The following is a 25,313-nucleotide window of genomic DNA, read 5'->3' as shown; positions in this document are numbered from 1 at the left end:
TAACTCTGTCTATAAGTATCCTACCATACACTTTTCCTATTATACTAAGAAGACAAATGCCCCTATGATTACCACACACTTCTTTTTCCCCTTTTCCTTTGTACAAGGGAATAATTATACCTGACTTCCAATCCTCCAGGACTCTACCTTCCTCCCAGGCCAATCTGCACATCTTCCACATCCATTCTACTACTATCTCTCCCCCATGCTTCAGCATTTCACCACACACTCCATCAATTCCTGGGGCTTTCCCCGATTTAACTTTCTTCATTGCTTCCACAACTTCTATCCTACTGATTTCTTCTTGTCTTCTCACCTCCCTCCTTCTCCCAGCCATTCCCCAGCCACTTATACTCGCATTACTTCCATCCTCTATGTTCAACAATTCCTTAAGGTGTTCTCTCCATCTGCTCACTTTTTCTCCCTTCTCCACTAGTAATCTACCATTTTTATCTTTCACTCCCCTGCTAACTTCACTTCCACCCTGTCTTACTCTTTTCACTTCTCTCCAGAACATTTTCTTACAGTCCCTCCACTTTACACTCAAATTCCTTCCAAATTCCTCATCCACTCTCTTCTTACTCTCTCTTACTAATCTTTTCACCTCTCCCTTCCTTTCCACATATAACTCTCTCTTCCGTCTCTCAACTTCTTCCACGCCCCTATTTCTCACCCATTCATTGTATGCTTTCTTCTTTTGTGCCACAGCCTGTTTCACCTCTTCAGTCCACTACGCTGTTCCTTGCAGCCCCCTCTGCCTTCTCTTCCTTCCACACACCACATCACATGCTGCACATATTTCTTCTGTAAATATCTTACACACACCTTCCACGTCTCCCATCTGCTCCAATTCATATTTGCCCAATCGTTCCTCCACTTCTCTCTTGTACTCTGCCTTTTTCTCATCCTCTTGTAACCTTTCCACTCTCCTTGCGACTACTTCCTCTCGTCTTTCCCTTCTTCTATTCCTCCATCTCACTTGCATCCTAATTCTGGCCACCACCAAGTAGTGGTCAGAAAGTCCACTCCCCCAACCTCTATACACTCTTGCATCCTTTACACATCTTCGCATCCTTTCATCCGCACACACATAATCAATCATTGCCTTCCTTTCATTCAGTTCACCACCCACCCTTCTCATCACTCGCCATGTATACCTGTGGATCATTTTATGCCTGAAGAGGGTATTGGCTATCACCAACCCCCTCCCAGCACAAATGTCCACTAACGCACTCTCATTCTCATCTATCTCAGCAGGCACACCCCACTCACCAACTATTCCATCCACCTTCACATTACCAACTTTACCATTCATATCACCAATCAAAAACACTCTCTCATTCCTTCCAAACTTTTCCATGCACACTTCCACATTTGTCCAGAACTCTTCTCTCACTCTTCTAGCACGATCTTGCGTTGGCACATACACACACACAATCGCCCACATTTGTATTCCAACTTTCAACTTTACCCACACAATCCTTGACCCAACTGATCCATACTGTCTTATGCTCTTCTTCCATCTTTTACTCACAACTATACACACTCCTTCCTTTGCCCTCTCATTCTCATCTGCTCCTGCACATATACCCCATCCATACTCCCATTCTCTCACATTTACTCCTCTCCATTTTGTTTCAGTTATTCCACATACATCCACTTTCGCACCCTCAAGCACCTGGACAATCTCTCTCTCTCTTTCACCTCATCATTCGCTCCTCTTACATTCCATGTACTCATTACCAAGTCCTTTGTCCGGTCCAGGGTCGTCATCGTTTGGTCAGTCCTTGTCCGAGGCTTCTTGTTTGTTTTTTTAGTTAGTTGTTTTCCGGGGAGGGGCACTAACCCTCCGCCAACCCTTTTAGTCGCCTTTTACGACAAGCGGGGATACTGGGGGAGTATTCTTGAAAACCCCCCTACCCCCAGGGGGGACCAGTGACGTGCACGGCTATAATGGGGATCCAATTAAAAAGAACCCTCAGGAATTTGATGGTAAAGTATCTTGGGATGCTTACTTGTGCAGCTTGAGTTACTTGCTAATCAAAATTGTTGGGATGATATGCAGAGGGCAGTTCAGCTTGCTACTAGTCCCAAGGGTGCTGCATTAGATTCTTGGGCAGATGTCAGCGGAGGAGAGGGACAGTTATCAGTCCCTACTAGAAGTGCTTGAGTGCAGATAAGGGAACATGTCCAGACTGAGGTTTACAGAACAAATTTCCGGACCTGTGTACAGGCTCAAAGCAAATCCCTCCAGCAGCATGTCCATGACCTGGTGAGTATGGCATACAAGGTATACACTGGAGCAGCACCTAACCTGTTGGCTATTCTTCTGAGAGATCTGTTCATCGATGTTTTGATGGTGCAGAGTTGAAGGTGAAAGTGAAGCAGGCACAGCCCAGAAGCATGAAAGAAGCTCTAGCCAGGGCTCTAGAATTTGAAGCCTATATCATGTCCAGTACATTCACTTTTCAGGGAGACCATAGTGCAGAATTCAAGGCAAAGAAAGGGGCAGGTACGTGAATCAGAAAAATTTGAAGGAAATTGCTTGTACTGTGAAAAGCCAGGACATAGGAAAGAGGACAGCTACAAATGGAAGAGGGAACAGGAGAAGACTGGAGGACGTTGCAGGTTCTGCGGGAAACTGGGACACAAGAAGTAGGATTGTTACAAATGGAATTAGCAACAAGAACAAGAGGCCATGCTTCCAGTCTTTGTAGCCAAGATGGAGGATCCTTGTCTTCTTGGTCTGGACTATTTGACGTCCATGGGATGTGAGCTGGACTTCTGCTCCATGAAGCTAAAGGTTCGAGGAAAATCAGTTCCCATCATGGCAGTGAGACGTACCAGTTCTGGTGGCAAGGTGAGGGCACTCCGCACTAGTTATACCCACAAAATCAGAACTATTGCTCCAGTGCAAGGTGAGTGGCTATTTTGACAGCTGTCTAAGAGTAGTGGAGCCTGATGTATGGTGCAAGAAGAAGGCCGGAATGATAGTGGGGAGAATCTTGGTGGAAACAAACGCAGATGAAGTGCCATTTGTGATGGCCAATTTCTCCTGTGAACCACAGAAGACCAACGAGGGAGAAATAGTGGGACTGTGCCCTGTGGTGGACCCTGATTGGCAACAAAGGAAGGCCTGTAAAAGGAGTGTGGTCAAAGAAGATGAGTGTCTGCCAAACCATGTACAAGACCTATTTTCATGGAGTTGCCAATGCCTGGATGACTCACAAGTGCTGAAGTTGAGGCAGCTGCTGACGAAGTTTACTGATGTCTTCCACTGGAGACATAGACATGGGATGCTCTGATCTGATGGATCATTGTATGGACACCGGGGATTACCACCCAATTAAGCAGCCAGTGCAAAGGATGGCGCCAGCACAGTGGCAAGAAATGGAGAAGGTGATGGAGACTTTCCAAGGTTAAGGAGTGATAAAAAATTCTAGCAGTCCTTGGGCATCAGTAGTGATTCTGGGAAGGAAGAAGGATGGTTCGGTAAGGTGCTGTGTGGATTATCGAGCCCTGAATGAAATATGAGTGGAGGATGCATACCCCTTGCCAAGGATTAATGACATGCTGGATGCTCTGTCAGGTGCTAAGTGGTTCTCCATCCTAGATATGAAAGCAGGATACGACCAGGTCAAGGTTGCAGAGGACAAGGAGAAAACAGGCTTTTCGTATGGGCAGGGTTTATGGCAGTTTAAAGTGATGCCATTTGGCCTATGCATTGCCCCAGCTACTTTTGAGCGTCTCATGGATCGTGTACTGGAAGGCCTGCACTGGCAGGCAGCTCTCATCTATCAGGACAATGTAATTGTGTTTGGTTGGATTTTCGAGCAGGAATTGAAGAGGCTCTCAGAGGTGCTCAATGGGATCCGGGCAGTGCACCTCAAGTTGAATCCCAAGAAGTGCTACTTATTCCAGTAGGAAGTGAAGTACCTGGGACACATTGTAGGTGAGGGCGGCACCCATACTGATCCAGAGTATATGGCAGCTATGGAAAACTGGCCAGTTCCAGCTTGTGTGAAGGAGCTATTGAGTTTCCTGGGCTGGTGTACCTACTATCAGCATTTTGTCAAGGACTTTGCAACGATACCTGCACCTCTGCACAAGTTGCTGGGGAAGAGGCAGAAGTTAACATGGACTGCAGTGGCCCAGAAGGCCTTCAATAAACTCAAGCATGTGTTGACAAGCTCTTCAGTGTTGCCAAACCAAGATCAGAGTCAGCCATTATCCTGGACTGTGATGCTAGTGACCAAGGTATTGGAGTAGTCTTCTCACAAAGGAAGAATGACAAAGAGCATGTGGTGGCGTATTAATGTACAGCAAGAAGCTCCGCCCACTGGAGCTGAACTATTGTGCATCCCATAAGGAGCTCTTGGCAGTGATGAAGAGCCTTGATTTCTTCCATCCCTACTTGTATTGGTCCTACTTCATCATCAGAACAGACCATGTGGCACTCAAGTGGCTGAAGACGTTAAAGAATCCAGAAGGACAACTGGCACACTGGCTCAGGAAGCTGGACCAGCACAATTATGAGGTGTAGCACCGTTGTGGGCGGGTACATGGCAATGCTGACAGCCAGAGTTGTTGGCTTTGTAACTCAGACTGCCGGCAGTGTAGAAAAAAAAAGATTGTTGCAAGAAATGCAGCCATGCTGCAGTGACAGGATCAGCATCAGATGAAGAATACGTGAAGAGGATGCAGATATTTACAACCAGTGCTAGGGTGGCTGTAGCTGAATACAGTATGACCATTTTGGGAAGAGGTTTCCAGGTTCAGCCCTATGGCCAAGAGCTGCTGGAGTCAGTGGGACCTTCTTCGTTTGAACAGGGAACTGCTGGAGCATCAGTGGGAGATGCCCAATGGCCACAGCAAGTATTGGCAACTGGTGGTGCAGAAGAAAATGAGGTCCGAGATCTATGATGAGTCCTGTAACCAGATCACTACTGGGCATTTGGGAATGAAGAAAACTCAAAGTTGGCTGTGACATAGGTTCTACTAGGCTGGCAGGCAGCAGGATGTTTAAGAGTGGTGTCAGGCCTGTGATGTACGCTGTGCCAAGAGACCCACGAAATGTGTTTGAGCCCCTCTTTATCTGTACCAGGTGGGTGCACCAATCAAAAGAATCATGGTGGACATTGCTGGACCTCTGTCACTCACTGAAAGAAGAAAGTGGTATAAATGTGTTGCAATGGACTACTTCACAAAGTGGCCAGAAGCCTATGACATCCCTGATCAAGAGACCGTGACAATTGTTCAGGTGTTGGTTGACCAATTTTTCTATCATTTTGGGATGCGACAAGAACTACATTCAGAGCAGGGTAGAAACTTTGAGTCTGTTGTGCTCCGTGAGTGCTGCAAGTTACTGGGAATCAGGAAGACCAGGTTAACCCTACTAAGGCCACAGTCAGATGGGATGGTGGAGAAATTCAACTAGACCCTGGGACAAAACTGGCCAAGTACTGTACTATGAAAGGGACAAGCATAATGGAGCCAGAAATTTCTGCTGATAGCACATTGGTCTGCATCCCATGAGTCTACTGGCTACACCCCTGCAAAACTGATGCTGGGCCACGAGTCACATTTACCTGTTGACTTGTATATGGGAAGACTACCTGCAGAGGTGCCTACAGACACCTCCAGCTATGTGAAGCATCTGCGGGAATGGCTGGTTGAGGTTCTATGGATAAAAAAGGTACCGGTGCACAGTGGGTCTAATGCATACCGCAAATATTCTAACATCACCAGCATGTCATTGTGTATGAACAATGTTTATATAAACATAACATTTGCTATATGTTTGCAAGAGGATATTGTCATTTGGTGACATAGGACACCTCCCGACATCAGGGCTACCAACGTGTGGTAGGTAAGACACTAATATTTCAGTGACCTTCGTTCTATGGTCCTAAATGTTTTGCACACATTGTGCACCAATACTTTTTTTACCCATAGTACATCATCAAATGCAAGGAACTCTTAAGTTTTTGGGAGAGGTGATGAAGCGCAAATACGATGCCAAGGCAAGTGAGATGAACTGCAAGGATGATGACAGTGGTTATACAATCCTCGACGGAAGAAGGGACAGTTGCCAAATATGTAGAGCTCATGGGACAGGCCTTACACTATGTTGGACTGCCAATCAAATATAATCACCGGACTCAAGGAGGCAGGATATCTTGCCCAAAGGTGGTAAACGTGAATCATCTGTGGCAGTACAGCTAGAATGTCTCAGAGGAATCATGCTCACTCTCAGCCGAGGATGTTGAGGAGGACCAGGAGCTGAAGTACAAGAGGATGGTGACAGTTTCCCTAGGGAGGAAGTGAATCAGGAAGAGGACTAAGTCATTCCAGGAGGAGTGGATGTCATCGGAAGCTGCACAGGAGAAAAACCTGACAAGATGAAGGATTATTTTGTGGATAAGTGGATGTTTTATTAAGATTAAGGTTTATACTTTTATACATTGCGGAGTTTTGTCGGAACAACAAAAGACTAGGGAGGGCAGTAGTGTAAGAAGATCTGCTAGATAGCAAGTACTCGGACGTTCTCAGTACTTCTGGTATTTTTCACTTATGAGTGAGTGTTGCCAGTAAGCCTGCTATTTGTGAGTGCAGTTATTTTGTAAATTGTACATTAAATTTCATGCTCTTTTTCTCTTTAATGTTTTTATTTATATGATAGTTAAATTATATAATTTTATTTCGTTTGTATGCTAAAGCATTTAGAGTGTTATGTAAAGTAAGAAAACTCTGGCATGTTTTGGATGTCTCCGATTTGGTAACTATCGTTGCTAGGGGCAGGTACCAGCATGTCTTAGAATGTTGGAGAAAGGAAGGCTATTTAAGCAGGTGGAAGAGCCTAGAGCAATCAGTTTCATTTCAGTTTTAGTTTCAGTGCAGTTCTATGTCAGTTGTGTGTCAGTGCGGCCTGGTGAAGATGGCATAGCTCCTGTACTTGTGAAAACAGTGAAGTTTAGTTGGCAACCATTAAGTGTAATTATTTGGTGAATGAAGACCACGAACTTGGAAAGCCAGTGTTTATTTACCACGCCAGAGCTGATCTTGTTATTGCACATGAAAGGCTGACCATAGGAAGAACAACTCATTGTGCAATGTCCTTCCTATACTGTACTATTGCTGTTGGAGCCTGTGGCAGTGTGGGATTGAGGATGTAACAGTACTAACGCATTCATGTACGTACTTATCTGTGCCTACTTATGTACGCACATATGTACGTGCTTACAGAAGTACGTACATACGTATGCACTTGCGTAAGTATTCACCTATGTACGTAAGTACGTACACATGTCAGTATTCACGTACGTACGTAAGTATACATGTATGTAAGTACGTATGTGCCTATGTAAGTATTCACATATGTGCATACGTAAATACTTCCGTGAGTTTTCACTTACGTACAGTACATACGTACGTGAATACTTACATATGTACGTAAATACCTTAGTTCGCCTTGGGATACATTTGTCCTTAAGTTCGTACATGATTACCTGCGTAAATGCATATGTACTATCGTTACAGGGGGGTCCGATGTGTTTCATACTGAACAACCTGGCTGTCTCGCTAGGGTTGGTAAGTCTGACAGTGGGTGAGTTGCCAAATAGGATGAGGTAGAAATATGCATGGGAGAAGCAATGGATATAGCTTATAATAAATATGCAACAAACACGCAGGGATACCAATGGAGGAGGCTGTTATCAAAAACCTTCATTCGTGTGTCATTTTATATCGCGCAGAAGGTGTAACGATAGTTTTTTTGTTGCGTGTACTATTGCGGACATATCAAACAGAAACACCCTGTCCACCAGTGAGGTGGTGTAATGCTCTCCGCATCTGGTAACACTGATAGCTATGGAAGTTCACCAGGTTTCGTTCGGTCGCAAGGACGAACCGAACATGGTGATCAGTGCTGCTGTATGCAGTTATTGGTGGTATATAAATAATGTGCCGCCTGACAATATACTGAAAATAACGTTTTGTGAATATGGTAATAAAATAATTTCACACCATGCATATTCGTATTTTATTCACATGGAACACACAGGTTTCGTAAGTGTGACCTTGGACAAACATCACGAACCATACAACATTTACCCTTGGCCAGCAGATACGCTATTGTAACATAATCTGCCTTCCCGCACCTGTCATAATAATCACAAAATTACCGTGAGCCCCCTTCTCCCTGACTGTGAACCTGAAACGGGTAGACCTCTTTAATACGACGCAGTTTCATAGGAGGTGGCGCCACAGGAGAAGGCAGAGTGGGGTGATTGGGAGACAGGAGGAGGGATGTGGGGGAAGCGGGGGTCTAGAATGGTCACGCTGGTGGGAGGGGGGACCCTATGGGAGACGAATGATTCTCTAGTGGTGTGGCTGGTGGGAAGGGGGCCCTGTAGGAGACGAGTGATGGGGAAGGGGAGACTGGACTGTGGCAGGAAGCTAGGATGGGATGGATAAATGATATGCTGGCGACATGGTGACAAATCAGCTATAGTTTAATGTTGATCATGGATTTGATAGTCAGACTGATAAAAGTTTTGCAGACTTTGACTCATTACGCAGTCTATTAGAAAGTTTTGTTATTTCGTCTGTAGGACGAGTGGCACATTACACAAACCATGCAATATTAGTGTATGGCGATGACTGTCATCACATGATGATATATGAAATGTCCCTAGATTGCTTGATGTCACCCTGTTGTCACAGTGATTAGGGGCTACTCTTGTTGCCTTTACGTAGTAACATCATAGATGACAACTGTGATACTGAAAGCAAAGGGGGGAAGGGAAGAATTTTCTCATGCCACAATAAATAACAGCAGTAACGATTCGTGTCTATGGCTCTCGTTAATATCTGTATGGCACCGATGTAAACGAAAACATGATTTACTAGGGTGGGGGGGGGGGAATGGACTGGGTCCCAGAACACAGGCTGCGATACTGGGGTGGACTAACAGGTGGGTAGAGAGATGCCTTATCAGCTGTTTTATGTGATCTTTATCTCAGATTACTGTAAACCCTACACTGATCGAGTAACTCGTGGTATGAATTACGGGTAACTGTCAAGCAATCTGATTAACAACCTCAGTATCCAGTTCACTGTGCGCCCCTCCCTCTTCCCGACAACTATGTGCACTCAGACGTGGGTACTGGTGGGGAGGGGAGATGGCCATAATGACTGCTACACCATGAACAGCTGATCACATGTTTATACATCAACAGTGGTTCACCTGCCTTCTTTAATGGATTGCAATATTCACCGTTACTTAGCCAGGTCAAACGCTACATGTTTGGACACTGCTGAAAAGATGTGTGGCTGAATAGTTGCTCTCCGTGAACAGGGCAATAGTCCTCGTATTTATTTGTATCCTGTCAGTTTCACGCAGTGTGAACTCTATTCGGTTGTTTAGCATAACAGAACACACTGCAGATAAAGTGTGTGTTTGCAGTTAATACAACCGATTTCTGGAACTAATGGCATAGTTGATGTAATATGGTATACACATTCTCAGACTGGATAACTGCAGACATTACAACCTTGTCCCACCATTACTGGCTTGAGGATTTGTGAAGGAATGCTTAGGGTATGCTACAGTTTCAGTATGAACTCAAAAATAACTAATAACCACTGGCAATGTGTAAAATCAACAGTCAAACACAGCGTAGCATAAACCTGGGTTTTGTTAATCTACCTTTATTTTACGTCGATACCATAGATATTAATGAGAACCGTAGGGACCATCATTACTTCGAGACTGTTCATATTTATTGATGATAATGGAAAAAATCTACATAGGCGTACACTTTCTCTGCGATGTCACTCGTCATCTATGAGGATACTACGTAATAGGCTACAAGAGTAATTCCCAATCACTATGACAACAGCTGTAACATCTGACAAACTGTAGGGACGTGTCATATAACTGCACATTAACGAATAGTCACAACGCTTATAATACAGGGGTAAAGAACAGTAACCATACTCATAACACAGGGGTACTGAGCCACCCAGTGGAATGTGTGTCGTGTATTGTTACAAACTATGACGGTCAGTCACAACACGTGGCAACGTCAACATAACATTTCATGGTCAGACTGTAAAATTCCATATTCTCCATGAAACAATGATTTGGCCCAGCCATAACCTTGTAATCAATCCCTCCCATTGTAGCTCTTGTCGTCTTCCAAAGGCCACCCCTACCCCATCCTACCTCATCATTCCTCTCCTTTAGCCCCCCAGTATGACCACTACTGCCCCCTTCATCAGTCCTCAGTCATCACCTACCTCCCTTTTCCTGTCTCCCAGGTTCCCCACACCCACCCTACCACCTCCTGTGGTGCCACCTTGCATCGATTTCAGAAGTCTACAAAAGTCAGGTTCACGGTAGGGAGGATGGGCGTCACGGTAATTCTCTGTTCATTGATAGTTTGGGGAAGCTGATAAGTGGGGAAGCTGATAACAATGACTTGTATGATGAAGTGTTAACTGCTGCTTGGTTCTTGACTCGAAACTAAACTACCCATGAAATCCGTATCATACATAATAACTGCCATTATGTAGAGGATGAATTGTGTGACAATCAATAAATAACTTACCATAATCATGACATGCTATTATCATTATATTTTCTGGCAGAACGATGCTTATATATTCTATCACTACCAATAAATGCGCACAGTGGCAATGATCACCGAGTTCGGTTTGTCCTAGCGACCGAACGATACCTGATGAAGTTCCACACCCATCAGTGTTGCCAGACGCAGAAAGCATTACAACACCTCGTTGGTGGAAGGGGTGTTTCTATTTGATATGTACGCAACTGTACGTGTTTGTGTACAGGACGTACTTGTTTTGTGGGGAGAGGGAGGGAGAGGAGGAGGGGGAAGGGAGGAGAAATATGGAGGGGGTGGTCTGTTTAAATTCAGTCACGTGATAGATCGGTGGCTGCTGATTGGCCGAGTAAATTTTCCCCAGAAAAATCCCTGTTCGCTGCGGAAAACACTTGGAAGGGAGCCAAATACAGCGATTGTGAATCCTTCTTCAGCGGTGATGGTTGGCTTCCGTACAACGTCGTGCGGCATTGTCGCCCAGCAGCCGTTTGTGAATCCAGGTCCAAGTCTCTTCGGTAACGAGCAGGGATTTTTCTTGGGAAAATTTTGCTCTACCAATCAGCAGCTACCGATCTGTCACGTGACTAAATTTAAACAGACTATACCCTCCCCCTTTTTCCTCCCTTCCTCCTCCTTCTCCTCTTCCACTCTCCACAAACATGCATTTACCCAAGTAATCACGTACGTACGTACTTATGGACAAATGTATCCTATCTATCTATTGCCAGACGCCTCAATCCCGTTTCAGGTGGCCACAAACAAATCGCCTCCAAGTTGCCCTGTCCCCCACCATTTCACTGCCCTGCTCCCAACTCACACCCCCCTCTCTCATATACCTCTCCACCCCATCCCTCCATCTCATCCTTGGCCTCCCCCTCCCTCTTCCCCCCTCCACCTCACACACACTCTCTTCGTCAGTCTTTCACCCTCCATCCTCTCCACATGGCCAAACCACCTCAGTGTGTTCCTCATAACGCTTCCTATCACATCCACATCCACACCACAACGCTCCTTTATATCCTCATTCGTCAGCCTGTCTCTCCATGTGACTCCACAGGCTCCTCTTAAATAACTCATTTCCACTGCTCTCACTCTTGACTTGTGTCCTTCCAACAACGTCCAAGCTTCACTTCCATACGTTAGAGTTGGTATCACAATACTGTCATGTAGTAACTTTTTCACTTCCATGCTCACTTCCCTGTTTCTTATCACTGCTTTCAAAGAACCAGCAACCTTTCTTCCCTGCTGTACCCTTTCAAGCACTTCACCCTCCAAACCTCCATCCTTACTCATCACACTACCCAAGTACTTAAACGTACTCACATTTTCCAATTCCTCACCATCCAATCTCGCTGTACATTCACTGACTTCACCTCTCTCAAAGACCATCACTTTACTTTTCCCTACATTAACCTTTAGATTCCGTTTCTTACACAAACTCCCAAACTCATCCACCAAGCCTTGCAGCTCCCCTTCGTCTTCACTCAAAACAACACAGTATCATCTGCAAACACAGTACAGGGAGTTTCCAAACACTATCCTCTCTCACCAGGGCCACTCCAACATCCACTACCCTACCTTGTACCTCTTTTATTACCCCATCCATGTACAGATTGAACAACCACGGAGACATGACACATCCCTGTTTCAACCCAACTTTCAAAGAGAAAAATTCACTTAGTTCACCATCCATACGCACTGCAGCCTTCGCACCATCATACATACTCTTCACAGCATTCAACAACTTCCCATCTACTCCATATATTTTTAACACTTTCCACAATCCTTGTCTATCCACCCTGTCATATGCTTTCCCCAAATCCATGAAAGCCTCATACAACTTCTTTCCCTTCTCTAGAAACTTTTTCACTAAAGATCTAAGAATGAATATCTGATCTACACAACCTCTTCCCTTCCTAAAGCCTCCCTGTTCTTCTCCAATTAATTTCTCTTTTCTTTCTATAACTCTGTCAATAAGTATCCTATCATACACTTTTCCTATTATACTAAGAAGACAAATGCCCCTATGATTACCACACACTTCTTTTTCCCATTTACCTTTGTACAAGGGAATAATTATACCTGACTTCCAATCCTCCGGGACTCTAACTTCCTCCCAGGACAATCTGCACATCTTCCACATCCATTCTACTACTATCTCTCCCCCACGCTTCAACATTTCACCACACACTCCATCAATTCCTGGGACTTTCCCCGATTTAACTTTCTTCATTGCTTCCACAACTTCTATCCTACTGATTTCTTCCTGTCTTCTAACCTCCCTCCTTCCCCCAGCCATTCCCCAGCCACTTATACTCGCATTACTTCCATCCTCTATGTTCAACAATTCCTTAAAGTGTTCTTTCCATCTGCTCACTTTTTCTCCCTTCTCCACTAGTAATCTATCATTTTTATCTTTCACTTCCCTGCTAACTTCACTTCCACCCTGTCTTATTCTTTTCACCTCTTTCCAGAACATTTTCTTACAGTCCCTCCACTTTACACTCAAATTCCTTCCAAATTCCTCATCCACTCTCTTCTTACTCTCTCTTACTAATCTTTTCACCTCAATCTTTCTACATATAACTCTCTCTTCCGCCTCTCAACTTCTTCCACGCCCGTATTTCTCATCCATTCATTGTATGCTTTCTTCTTTTGTGCCACAGCCTGTCTTACCTCTTCAGTCCACCACACTGTTCCTTGCACCCCCCTCCGTCTTTTCTTCCTTCCACACACCACATCACATGCTGCACATATTTCTTCTGTAAATATCCTACACACACCTTCCACGTCTCCCCTCTGCTCCAATTCATTTTTGCCCAATCGTTCCTCCACTTCTTTCTTATACTCTGCTTTTTTCTCATCCTCTTGTAACCTTTCCACTCTCCTTGCAACTACTCCTTCCTCTCGTCTTTCCCTTCTTCTATTCCTCCATCTTACTTGAATCCTAATTCTGGCCACTACCAAGTAGTGGTCAGAAAGTCCACTCCCCCAACCTCTATAAGCTCTTGCATCCTTTACACATCTTCGCATCCTTTCATCCACACACACATAATCAATCATTGCCTTCCTTTCATTCAGTTCACCACCCACCCTTCTCATCACTCGCCATGTATACCTGTGGATCATTTTATGCCTGAAGAGGGTATTGGCTATCACCAACCCCCTCCCAGCACAAATGTCCACTAACGCACTCCCATTCTTATCTATCTCAGCAGGCACACCCCACTCACCAACATGTCCATCCACCTTCACATTCCCAACTTTACCACTCATATCACCGATCAAAATCACTCTCTCATTCCTTCCAAACTTTTCGATGCACACTTCTACATTTGTCCAGAACTCTTCTCTCACTCTTCTAGCACGATCTTGCGTTGGCACATACACACATACAATCGCCCACATTTGTATTCCAACTTTCAACTTTACCCACACAATCCTTGACCCAAGTGATCCATACTGTCTTATGCTCTTCTTCCATCTTTTACTTACAACTATACATACTCCTTCCTTTGCCCTCTCATTCTCACCTACTCCTGCACATATACCCCATCCATACTCCCATTCTCTCACATTTACTCCTCTCCATTTTGTTTCAGTTATTCCACATACATCCACTTTCGCACCCTCAAGCACCTGGACAATCTCTCTCTCTTTCACCTCATCATTCGCTCCCCTTACATTCCACGTTCCGATAACCATGTCCTTTGTCCGGTCCTTGGTCGTCATCGTTTGGTCAGTCCTTGTCCGAGGCTTATTGTTTGTTTTTTTAGTTAGTTGTTTTCCGGGGAGGGGCACTAACCCTCCGCCAACCCTTTTAGTCGCCTTTTACGACAAGCAGGGATACTGGGGGAGTATTCTTGAAAACCCCCCATACCCCTAGGTGGTCTAAAGAATTTACGTATACATATGATAGGTGGAGGCGTACACAGATAGATAGATATTCGTAGTAAATTAAATCTGCAGATCTCTCCTCTTGCACAGAACACCAAGGCTGGCCAGAATGCTATTACAGTCGCCTCTTGAGGTAATTTACCATATTTATGTAAACAAAAGTAAAGTTATGGTGTTTGAGAGGAATGAAGTTACAGAGTGTGCAGTGAGGTTGGTTGGTGAGGATATGGAGATTGTGAGTGCATTCAAGTACTTGGGTAGTGTGATGAGTAAGGATGGAACTTTGGGGGATGAAGTACGTGAAAGGGTACAGCAGGGAAGGAAGGTTGTTGGTACACTGAAAGCAGTGATGAGAAATAGGGAGGTGAGTATGGAAGTTAAGAAGTCACTGCATGATGGTATTGTGATCCCTACCCTGACGTATGGAAGCGAGGCGTGGACCTTGCAAGAGGGGAACAAGTCAAGAGTGACAGCAGTGGAAATGAGTTACTTGAGAGGAACATGTGGAGTGACGTGGAGGGACAGGTTGACGAATGAAGAAGCGAAGGAACGTTGTGGGGTAGATGTGGATGTGGTTGAGAAGATTAGGAGAAATACACTGAGGTGGTTTGGACATGTGGAGAGAATGGAGAATGAAAGACTGACTAAGAGGGTGTATGTAGGTGAGGTGGAGGGAGGCAGAGGGAGGGGTACAATGAACCAAAGGTTGAATCCAAAACCAAAGTCTTTCTGCTAGTTACAAATATAGTGTGACTTTATATATACAGTAATTTCAACTAACCCGTGTTCCCTTCCCTGTAGCCAAGATTCAGCCAACTTTAAAATGTTTACACTGCCAATTGACCTCTCAGGAGGAACCCCCCCCTCAAAAAAAAAAAAAAAAAAAAAAAAAAAAAAAAAAAATATATATATATATATATATATATATATATATATATATATATATATATATATTGCCAGATGCCTCAATCCCGTTTGGGGTGGCCACAAACAAATCGCCTCCAAGTCGCCCTGTCCCCCGCCAATTCACTGCCCTGCTCCCAACTCACACCCCCTCTCTCATATACCTCTCCACCCCATCCCTCCATCTCATCCCTCGGTCTCCCCTCCCTCTTCCACCCTCCACCTTACTCATATACACTCTCTTTGTCAGTCTTTCACCCTCCATCCTCTCCACATGGCCAAACCACCTCAGTGTGTTCCTCACAACGCTTCCTATCACATCCACATCCACACCACAACGCTCCTTTATATCCTCATTCGTCAGCCTGTCTCTCCACGTGACTCCACAGGCTCCTCTTAAATAACTCATTTCCACTGCTCTCACTCTTGACTTGTGTCCTTCCAACAATGTCCAAGCTTCACTTCCGTATGTTAGAGTTGGTATCACAATACTGTCATGTAGTAACTTTTTTACTTCCATGCTCACTTCCCTGTTTTCTTATCACTGCTTTCAAGGAACCAGCAACCTTTCTTCCCTGCTGTACCCTTTCAAGCACTTCACCCTCCAAACCTCCATCCTTACTCATCACACTACCCAAATACTTAAACGTACTCACATTTTCCAATTCCTCACCATCCAACCTCGCTGTACATTCACTGACTTCACCTCTCTCAAAGACCATCACTTTACTCTTCCCTACATTCACCTTTAGGTTCCGTTTCTTACACACTCTCCCAAACTCATCCACCAAGCCTTGCAGCTCCCCTTCGTCTTCACTCAACAACACAGTATCATCTTCAAACAACAGTACAGGGAGTTTCCAAACACTATCCTCTCTCACCAGGGCCACTCCAACATATATATATATATATATATATATATATATATATATATATATAAAGTGTCGTATGTTTTATCATTGTCTAGCATCTCATGCACTCCAGAGAAAAGTGTTAATAGTTTATAAGACAGGATCGACCTGTCATGAATCCCTGCTGAGTTTCGTTGACAAGATCTCAAATGATATCCGGTAAAATGGTAAAGGAAAGCATACAGAGGGTGAAAAGTAAGAGAGTACTAATCTTGCTGTTGAGTCTCGAGTGTATTGAGGAGTTTTGTTATTTGGGGGACATGATACGTGCAGGAGGTAGGGCTGGAGCTAGGTCGGTGCAAAAGTAATGAGTGATTGGAGGATGTTCAGGGAGTTGTTACCTCTCCCTATATTATGAAGGTTCTCCCTCCGTGGTAAGGGGTCTTTGTGGGTAGCATGTATTAAAAGCGTAATGCTGCACGATAGTGAGACTTTGACAGTAAAGGAGCAGGATAATCGTAGGCTCCAATATTCTGAGATGATAATGATAAAATGGATCTGTAGGGCGTCCATATAATTGTCAGATTTGGGGGTGAGAATTGCGAAAGAGTTGAGAGAAACGATGAGACATGAATGTATTTGTAATGTGATGAGAAAGGGTAGAGAGAGATGGTTTGGACATGAGAAAATTGAGAATGATAATTGGGTGCGGAAGGTCAGAGGCATGAATAATGAGGGTGGAGATGCGAGAGACAGACCGAAAAAGACTTGGGGTGATGTCATTAAATGTGGCCACAGTGAGAAGAAACTGAACAGAGAGTCTGCTAGAGATCGAGGAGCTTGGAGAGCCCCCATTAGGTGGTAAAGGACGACACATGCAAACAATCTGGAGCCTTTATAAACGAAACAAAACGAAACGAGAATTGATAAGCAAATTTAACTCAAGTGATAAGTTTATCGTTCGATGATTATACTCAGTCTATCTCACTTCCTAACCTTTCGAATCCCATGAGGTTTTAACAAAGAGTATAGAGAACGGTAAGAGGGGACAGTCGCACCATCCCCGCGTAACTCTGGGAGACAGTGGCGCCCCAACCGGCAGGCGCAGAAACAGAGCTGGAGAATGTAAACATCGTGCCGGGCAGTCAGGTCTGTGCTACTACTAACTGCAGAAGTTCTAGGCAAAAAAGGCCGGGATTATCTTTTTTTTTTTTTTCTTCTTCTTCTTTTTTTACTCCCAAGGGTCAAGGAAAGGTGAGTGATATATTGACAATCACATCTTAACTAAGTTCACGCTGATGAAATTATCGGAAATGTTGATCTGGTTGGTTATTCTCTCATTGTTGCTTTGGTGTTTATTTCACCGTGATTTATTTAGACACTACAAGTGGTTACTGAGCGTTGTTCTAGGGTATCAGGCTCTTTTATGTTGCTCATGCTATGTAAATTTCTCACTATTTTATCTATGGACCACTATGGTTACTGAGTGTTGTTAACTTAAAGGTCAAGGAGAGGAGGGCAGATCTGGGGAGAACGGTCATTGGAGGAAGTAAATCGCGTGTAACTCGTTTATTATCAATTTGCGAGAGAAATGTCATAGAAAAGATTCTTAGAATGACCAAATCTACTAAAAAGTGTTAACGAAAAGTCGAAAATCGCATGAGGACAATGTGTAAAATTTGAGGTCAAGTTTTACACGTTGCCCTCATGCGATTTTCGACTTTTCGTTAACACTTTTTAGTAGATTTGGTCATTCTAAGAATCTTCTCTTCTATGACATTTCTCTCGCAAATTGATAATAAACGAATTACATGCGATTTACTTCCGCCAATCACAATCACAGACGAGCGCGCGCTGTGTCTGCTCACCCATTCACATTTGAAAGTTAGTCCCGGAAGACCTAACTTTACAAGTAGGCAATACCTCATGCGATTTTCGACTTTTCGTTAACATTTTCAATTAACACACCTTATACTTTACGCAATTCTAATCGTTTTCTCTTCTATGACACTTCTGTCTTAAATTATCCGTTGATGAGCTATGCACAAGTGGGGTTGGTGGAGGATTAGTGCCCCTCCCTGTAAAACAATTAACTCTAAGCCATTGGCCACCCCGTGTGGGATACATGGCGTCTGGCAATGAATGAATGAAAACAATTTTCTATGGGAGAGAGAGATTTTCCCTGCCGTGGTCGGACAGTTGTGTGTGTTCGTTGGTGCGTGTTGTGTGGGTGGGTGGATAAAGCCCATGCGTAGCCCATGATTCAGCCAATCACAAAGTAGGATTTCAAACACTCTAGGGCCCGCAAGATTTGAAACGGGAGAACATCCAAGTCTCAGGTTAGAAGTTGTATTATTTATGCTGAGCACTTCGAAGATAACCAGTTCATGAACTCGGGCATAAAAAAGTGAAAATACGGTTCCAGCTTTAGTAAAAAAGCAAGCTTTTATCAGCCAGCTACACTTGTTTCACATGTTTTTATCAGCTTTTATCAACCAGCTACATTTGTCTCATGCTTTTATCAGCCAACTACATTTGTCTCACATGCTTTTATCAGCCAACTACATTTGTCTCACATGCTTTTATCAGCAAACAACATTTGTCTCACATGCTTTTATCAGCCAGCTACATTTGTCTCACATGCTTTTATTAGCCAGCTACATTTGTGTCACATGCTTTTATCAGCCATCTACATTTCTCACTTGCTTTCATCAGCCAGCTACATTTGTCTCACATGCTTTTATCATCCAGCTACATTTCTCACTTGCTTTTATCAGCCAGCTACATTTGTCTCACATGCTTTTATCAGCCAGCTACATTTGTCTCACATGCTTTTATCAGCCAGCTACATTTGTCTCACATGCTTTTATCAACCAGCTACATTTGTCTCACATGCTATTATCAACCAGCTTTTTATCAGCCAGCTGCACTACTGTCACATTCTTTTGTCAACTTTTATCAGTCAGCTACACATGTCTCATAAGCATGGAAGACCTCTTTTACTTTTGGAATTGATATTTTTTTAAATTTAGTTGGAGAGAGAGAGAGAGAGAGAGAGAGAGAGAGAGAGAGAGAGAGAGAGAGAGAGGGAGGGGATTTGGTTAAAAAAAAAAAAAAATTGCTTGGTTTAAACCTTGTTTAAAGCCACCAACCCTGTATATACATTTACAAGGTTTGGCATTACACCCCCCCTCCAAAAAGTTGCAGTTATTTTTTTCTCTTGTAAAAAAATACATTGTTGGTACAATAATTTCTCATATGCAGCAAAAGTGGTTTGATTAACCCGTCACGTCCCGAGGTTTACCGCACCTCCGACATCCCCCAGTCCCGAGCCTTTTTGGAAAAAATTTTTTTTGGCTCAAACTTCCGCTTAGGTTGAGAAACGAAGGAAAATCACCAAGAAAGGGTTTACCGTGGTCTATCAGTGGTCAGAACAGGTGAGGTCCCCCGCGCCAGGTATCGTATTCTTTTATGGACGTGCCAGGCGCTCACGTTTTCTATGGTAAGGAATACTGGGAGAAACAACACACAACACCTCTATATTTATTGAATTTGAACTAATAAACAGTAACAGTAACAATATAATGGATTTCAGACACATATATATGAAAAATAAGCATTGTACCATCGCGCGAGCATAGCAAGTTAGGTCCGAGTCGTAACATGCTATATGCTAAGTTTCTTGTATCAGTCAACATATCATTTTTTCTACTTGTATACTTCTGTTTCAATGACATTTTACCAATTACAACTGTTTGTAAGTGTTTTCAGGTGTTTTCATTCATTATGATGACATGCAGCATAAGTTTAGCGCACATCAGCTTAGTTAGCGCACTCGCTATGACTCGTATTTCAACATACCCAATTGTTTTATCACTTTCCTATTATTTTTCCCTTTACATAGAACCTTTCCTCCACCACTGTAAGTGTTTTCAATTATTTACATTCATTACGAGGGCATTTAGCGATATGCTAGCGCATATTCACGTAGCAACTACGATCTCAAACACCCATGTTTCATCTACTTTATTTATTCACTCCAATTATACTTTCCCACTTACACACGTTTACACCCCTATACTACACTGTACATACTTACTGGCATTATTTATTCAAGTGAGCATGAGAATATCGCATGAAAATACCCTCGCAATGAATGTTTCGACCAACATAATACTCACACACTTATATACTTATTCTTCACATATATTACACACTTTCCCACTTGTTGACTTTTATTTTCAATATTACGGGCCTTATTCATTCAACTGAGCGTCAGGATATCGCATCTCTATACACACGCTATGAATATTTGACTTATATTTCAGCACTTACAATAATTTGAACTTATATTACACCCATAAGCATTTCCAATAATAATAATTATATAATTACGGGCCGTATTTATTGCACTGAGCGACAGAATATCGCATCATAAAACCCTCGCTATGTATGTTTCCACTTACAGCATATTTATACACTTACATACAATTTTTGCACTTATGTTATACCCGTATGCACTTTATACTAATATTTGGAGATCAACATGACTGATAATTTCACTGAGCGTCTGTCTGTCGCATTTACTTCATAGTTTCAGCATCCTGTCGCATTCACACCATATCAGAATTGCATGAACATGTGATATTCGCTGAAACATGGGTGAATACAGAGACCCACGTCACACTCCACGCACTCATAGCGGGTGTCCTTCCTCTGTGTCGTGAGTCTCACCCGGGAATTGCTTCACACGTGACACCTGCGTTGGGGCCTAGGTCTGTTTGGCTGGGGAGGGATAGGAGTGGGGAAATAACGGCCGGATATTCTCAGGGGAGTTTGGGCAATAGGGGCAGTGCGGGTGCGATGTTGGGGCCTTTCTACAGCATAACGTGCAAACATCTCTCTTGTGAGCTCCCTCACAAACCCTTCAAAGGTTTCCTGAACTCCCGTTGTCATGGCGTGAAGGTGGTGGCAATTCAGAGCAGTGATGTCTAGCAAGTGAAAGAACAGTTTCTTATACCACTTCATCCTGGTCCTGGCACACTCTACCGTCGATATCATGGAGTCTGACTGGTCCATGAGGCACATGTTTATGTTATAGTCCATGACACACTCAGGTTTCCAAACATGACGCCTGTTCCCGCTACGGTAATCAACTGAATCAGTACGGTGCATCAAGGGGCGGTGAACCGTTGACAAGAGGCTTACTTCTCTATTGTGGTTCCACACAGTTGCAAGGATGTTGTTGGCTTTGAAGAAGACAACCTCATTCCTTGCAAGTTTCCGCCCTACCTTGGCCATGTGATGCCGGTTCACCTTCACGGTTCCACAGACTCCCGTTTCATGCGTGTGAAGATAACGAGCGAGAAGAGGGCTAGTGTACCAGTTGTTCAGGTAGAGGACGTGACCACGATGAAGGTAGTCTTCTATCATTGTCTTAACCACTGCTCCCGACAGTCCAATACTTCGATCTTCTATTATGTCTGTCTGTGCACCGGTGTACAAGACTATGTCTTGCACGTATCCAGTCCTACATTCGCACATAACAAAGATCTTGAACCCAGAACGGTGCCTTTTGCTGGGTATATACTGCCTAAATGAAATATTGCCTCTCCACAACACGAGATTCTCGTCTATGACGAGGTCTCTATAGGGATAGAATGAGGAACGAAAGGTTTGCCTCAGGTGATCAAAGACCAACCTAATTCGCCTCATTTTATCAGTGTCGTTCGCATTTGCAGGATCATGAGGATCATAGAAATGGAGGCGACTTAGAATTTGTTGAAACCGATTACGGCTCATCACTTGCCCAAATATTGAGGTAAACATAACAGGGTCCCTTGTCCAGTAAGCAGGAATTCTGTTCTTTCATATAATACCCATCAAAAGGACCAGGGCAAAAAATAGGAACATTTCTGAAAGGGAGACAGAGTAATCATATATGATAGAATGCCTACTCCTTGTTCCCAATCTTTCACTCTCAAGGCGCTGGGTGCTTGCAAAAAGGTTGGTTTGGTATACAATCTGCTCCACAAATGCCTCACTAAAAAACAGGTGGAAAAAATCCAACCTGGTGGAATTACGGTGAATTCCGGGAGCAATGCAGCCAGAGCGCCCCTGCTCAGTGAAGGGGTGAATGAGGGGAGAAAATCACTCCCATCCTCCCAATTCCATCCCATAAATCCCTCGTCCCCATCATCCCCATCACCGCTTTCGTCTGGGTGGGGAGGAGATCCTGGTGGGGGAGAAGGAGTGTGGAGGGCTTCCCCACTGTCACTCCTCTTCCCTCTGCCTTTACCCTTTCCCTTTCCCTTACCCTTACGGCCTTGAGGAACATTAGGGGGCTGTGGGGATGAAGTAGTGGAATATTGGGGAGCAGAAGATGTGCTGGGGAGTGGTTCCTCCCCACCTTCCCCCTCCATGACAACACCACGTGCTTTCTCACGCACCCTAGCTCGACCACGTGTTAGGGGATATTGGGGAGCATAAGACGTGCTTGGGAGTGGTTCCTCCCCACCTTCCCCCTCCCTCACAATCCCACGTGATACTGAACGCACCCACACTCGCCCACGTGATACACTACGCCGCCTCACACTACCTAGGGAGAGCAATGACTCACTCACGTCACTCTCACTTTCCCTAATCCTCCCTGTACTTTCCCTTTCACTCCCCACTCCCTCCACGGCACTTCCTAACTCCCCAAACAAAATACTAGGCCCCTACCTGCTCGTCCGACGTGGTGTGCGCTCTGGGCCACGATGAGTGATTACCTCATGTCCATACCACGTGGCAGCACGTCCCACGACTCCGTCCTCGTCCTCGTCCTTGTCCTCGTCATCGAAATCTGGTTCCAAATCATGTTGGGGATAGGCATAGGATGTTGCACGTGGCTTCTTGGCCTGCTGCCCCTCTCTAGCAGCACGGTAAGTCATGTACTGCCGCTTCCTGGGAGACGGAACTTCTTCGTCACTGCTGGTGGTTTCTTCCTCCTCTGGCTTCACATAATCTTTATCCACAACCTCGTCATCCAGTGGGGAATCACTGTCGCCTGTAAAGGCGTCCAGGGCGGCTTGAATTTCGCCCTCTGAGAGACCTCTCTTAGCCATGTCTGAGCAGGACCGTTGCTACCAGGTGAGTGGACGAGTGGCGGGTTAGCGCGGGTCGCGCGGGGTTGCCGAGTGTCCCCGCCTGGTGGCAGTTAGGGGAAGGTCATGCGAGGATACGTACCGCAAATCAAGTGCGAAATTTGAAAATTGTCGAAATTATGTACTTTGCAATTGCACGACGTACCGGTACGACGCCGGGACTGGCAAATGCAAATCGTTGCAACGTACCCATACATCGACGGGACAGGGCGGGTTAATATTGATATTGATAATATCATTATTCCATGATTGTTAATATGGAGAGGTTGAAGTATTTAACAGAATAATTTGAGCCAAGAGATAATCTTCAATTACCGGTATATATTCATCACTATTATATACGGTATTTCATTTCTAGTAATTTACTGGTAGGCTAACCCTCCCTTTCTTTCTCTCTCTCTCTCTCTCTCTCTCTCTCTCTCTGGGGATCATCCCTATGCTGCCAAAGATAGGTTAGGTTAGGCTACTTTAGGATAGGTTAGGTTAAAAAGTTAGGTTAGAAGAATAGGTTAGGGTAGGTTAAGTTAGGATGTAAAACTGGGGAACATAGCTATGCTCCCTCTGTCTACATTCACAACTGTACATGCAGACAGAACAGTTATTTTCTAAAAATCATGCTAATGCTGCTCCAGATACAATATTGTTATTACTTATGTGCAGTGGAGAGTTTCAATTTCTTAATAGATTGGCCTGATATATATCATTTATTTACTCCCTAAGTCTCAGCCTTTGGAATGACACTTGATTTAGTGCCAGGAGTTTTAAATGAAGATGTAAACCACAGTCAGAGGCCAGTGTGTCAAGTCGTGAGGTATGAGCTGTCAGTGACGAGCGCCACTCTCATTTGTATTTATTTACTAATTTTTTCCTACAGAATATTTAGTAAGATTTCTTAATAATCGTTTTATCCATATAGGCTATAATGGAGCTTAAAATATTGTTACAACCTACATAAGTGCTAACATTTGCCTTAAACACTGGCGTGGTGTGAGCCAGGACAAATGACTGCTATCACAGTTTCCGTGCCCTCCGTCGGGCGGCGCCACCGTTCCAGGAGTTACCTTTTCCCATAGAGGCGCGAGCGACTGTCCCCTCTTATCTTTCTCTACAAAATACTCTGGTTTTAATGCATACCCTTTACAGCCAAACGATTTTTTAAACTAATAGAGACTTCTCGTATAAAAGGGGATTGATGGGGTTTGTTTTCATGCCTTTTACAGTAAGATAGCTGTCCTAATCTACGCCAAATCGTCTAACAGTAGAAAGGAAATACCGATTTATGAACAATGCCTTGGCAGTGACGGGGTTAAAAAAGGGTAACACGTTCGATGTCTTCCATGCATCAGGAAAGGCTCAAGAGTTAAGCGTAATTATATTACAGTGTGAAAAGCGACGGCCATACCACGTTGAGTACACCGCTTCCCGTCCGATCAGCGAAGTTAAGCAACGTTGGGTCTGGTTAGTACTTGGATGGGTGACCGCCTGGGAACACCAGATGCTGTTGGCATCCCTACGTGTCAAGTGGGGTTGGTGGAGGATTAGTGCCCCTCCCTGTAAAACAATTAACTCTAAGCCCTTGGCCACCCCGTCTGGGATACATGGCGTCTGGCAATGAATGAATGGATGAGATGTGAAAAGCGAATAAGATTTTCTTTCCCTGGTGGCCGTCTAATAGTAAGATGAGGTGAAAGAAGAGAAAGAGGATAATGAGAAGTAAAGGAAAGTGAAAGGGGAGAACGAGAAAATAACTAGGAAAAAGATTAAAAAAAAACGGAAGGGGAAGAGGGAGAAAAAAGTAAAGAGGAAGAGAGGGAAAAGAACAACAAGGACGCGCAGAAAAGAAGAGAATGACAGACACACAGACAGACAGTCAGTCAATCCAGTCAGAC

The 25,313-nt window shown here is 44.2% G+C and overlaps 1 non-coding gene across 1 annotated transcript; it reads left to right on the top strand.

Moving 5' to 3' along the window:
* The first annotated feature begins 24,812 nt into the window (after positions 1–24,812).
* LOC145402508 (5S ribosomal RNA) lies at positions 24,813–24,931 on the top strand. Its single transcript, XR_013897803.1, has one exon. It is a non-coding gene; the product is annotated as a 5S ribosomal RNA (ribosomal RNA).
* Positions 24,932–25,313: the final 382 nt, after the last annotated feature.

This window comes from Coenobita brevimanus, chromosome 57, assembly GCF_032717465.1.
Source record: "Coenobita brevimanus isolate Jiangsu-jjx chromosome 57, ASM3271746v2, whole genome shotgun sequence".
Classification (NCBI taxonomy): Eukaryota; Metazoa; Arthropoda; class Malacostraca; order Decapoda; family Coenobitidae; genus Coenobita; species Coenobita brevimanus.
The sequence above is the reverse complement of the archived record's forward strand: the minus strand, read 5'-3'. Positions and strand labels throughout refer to the sequence as shown.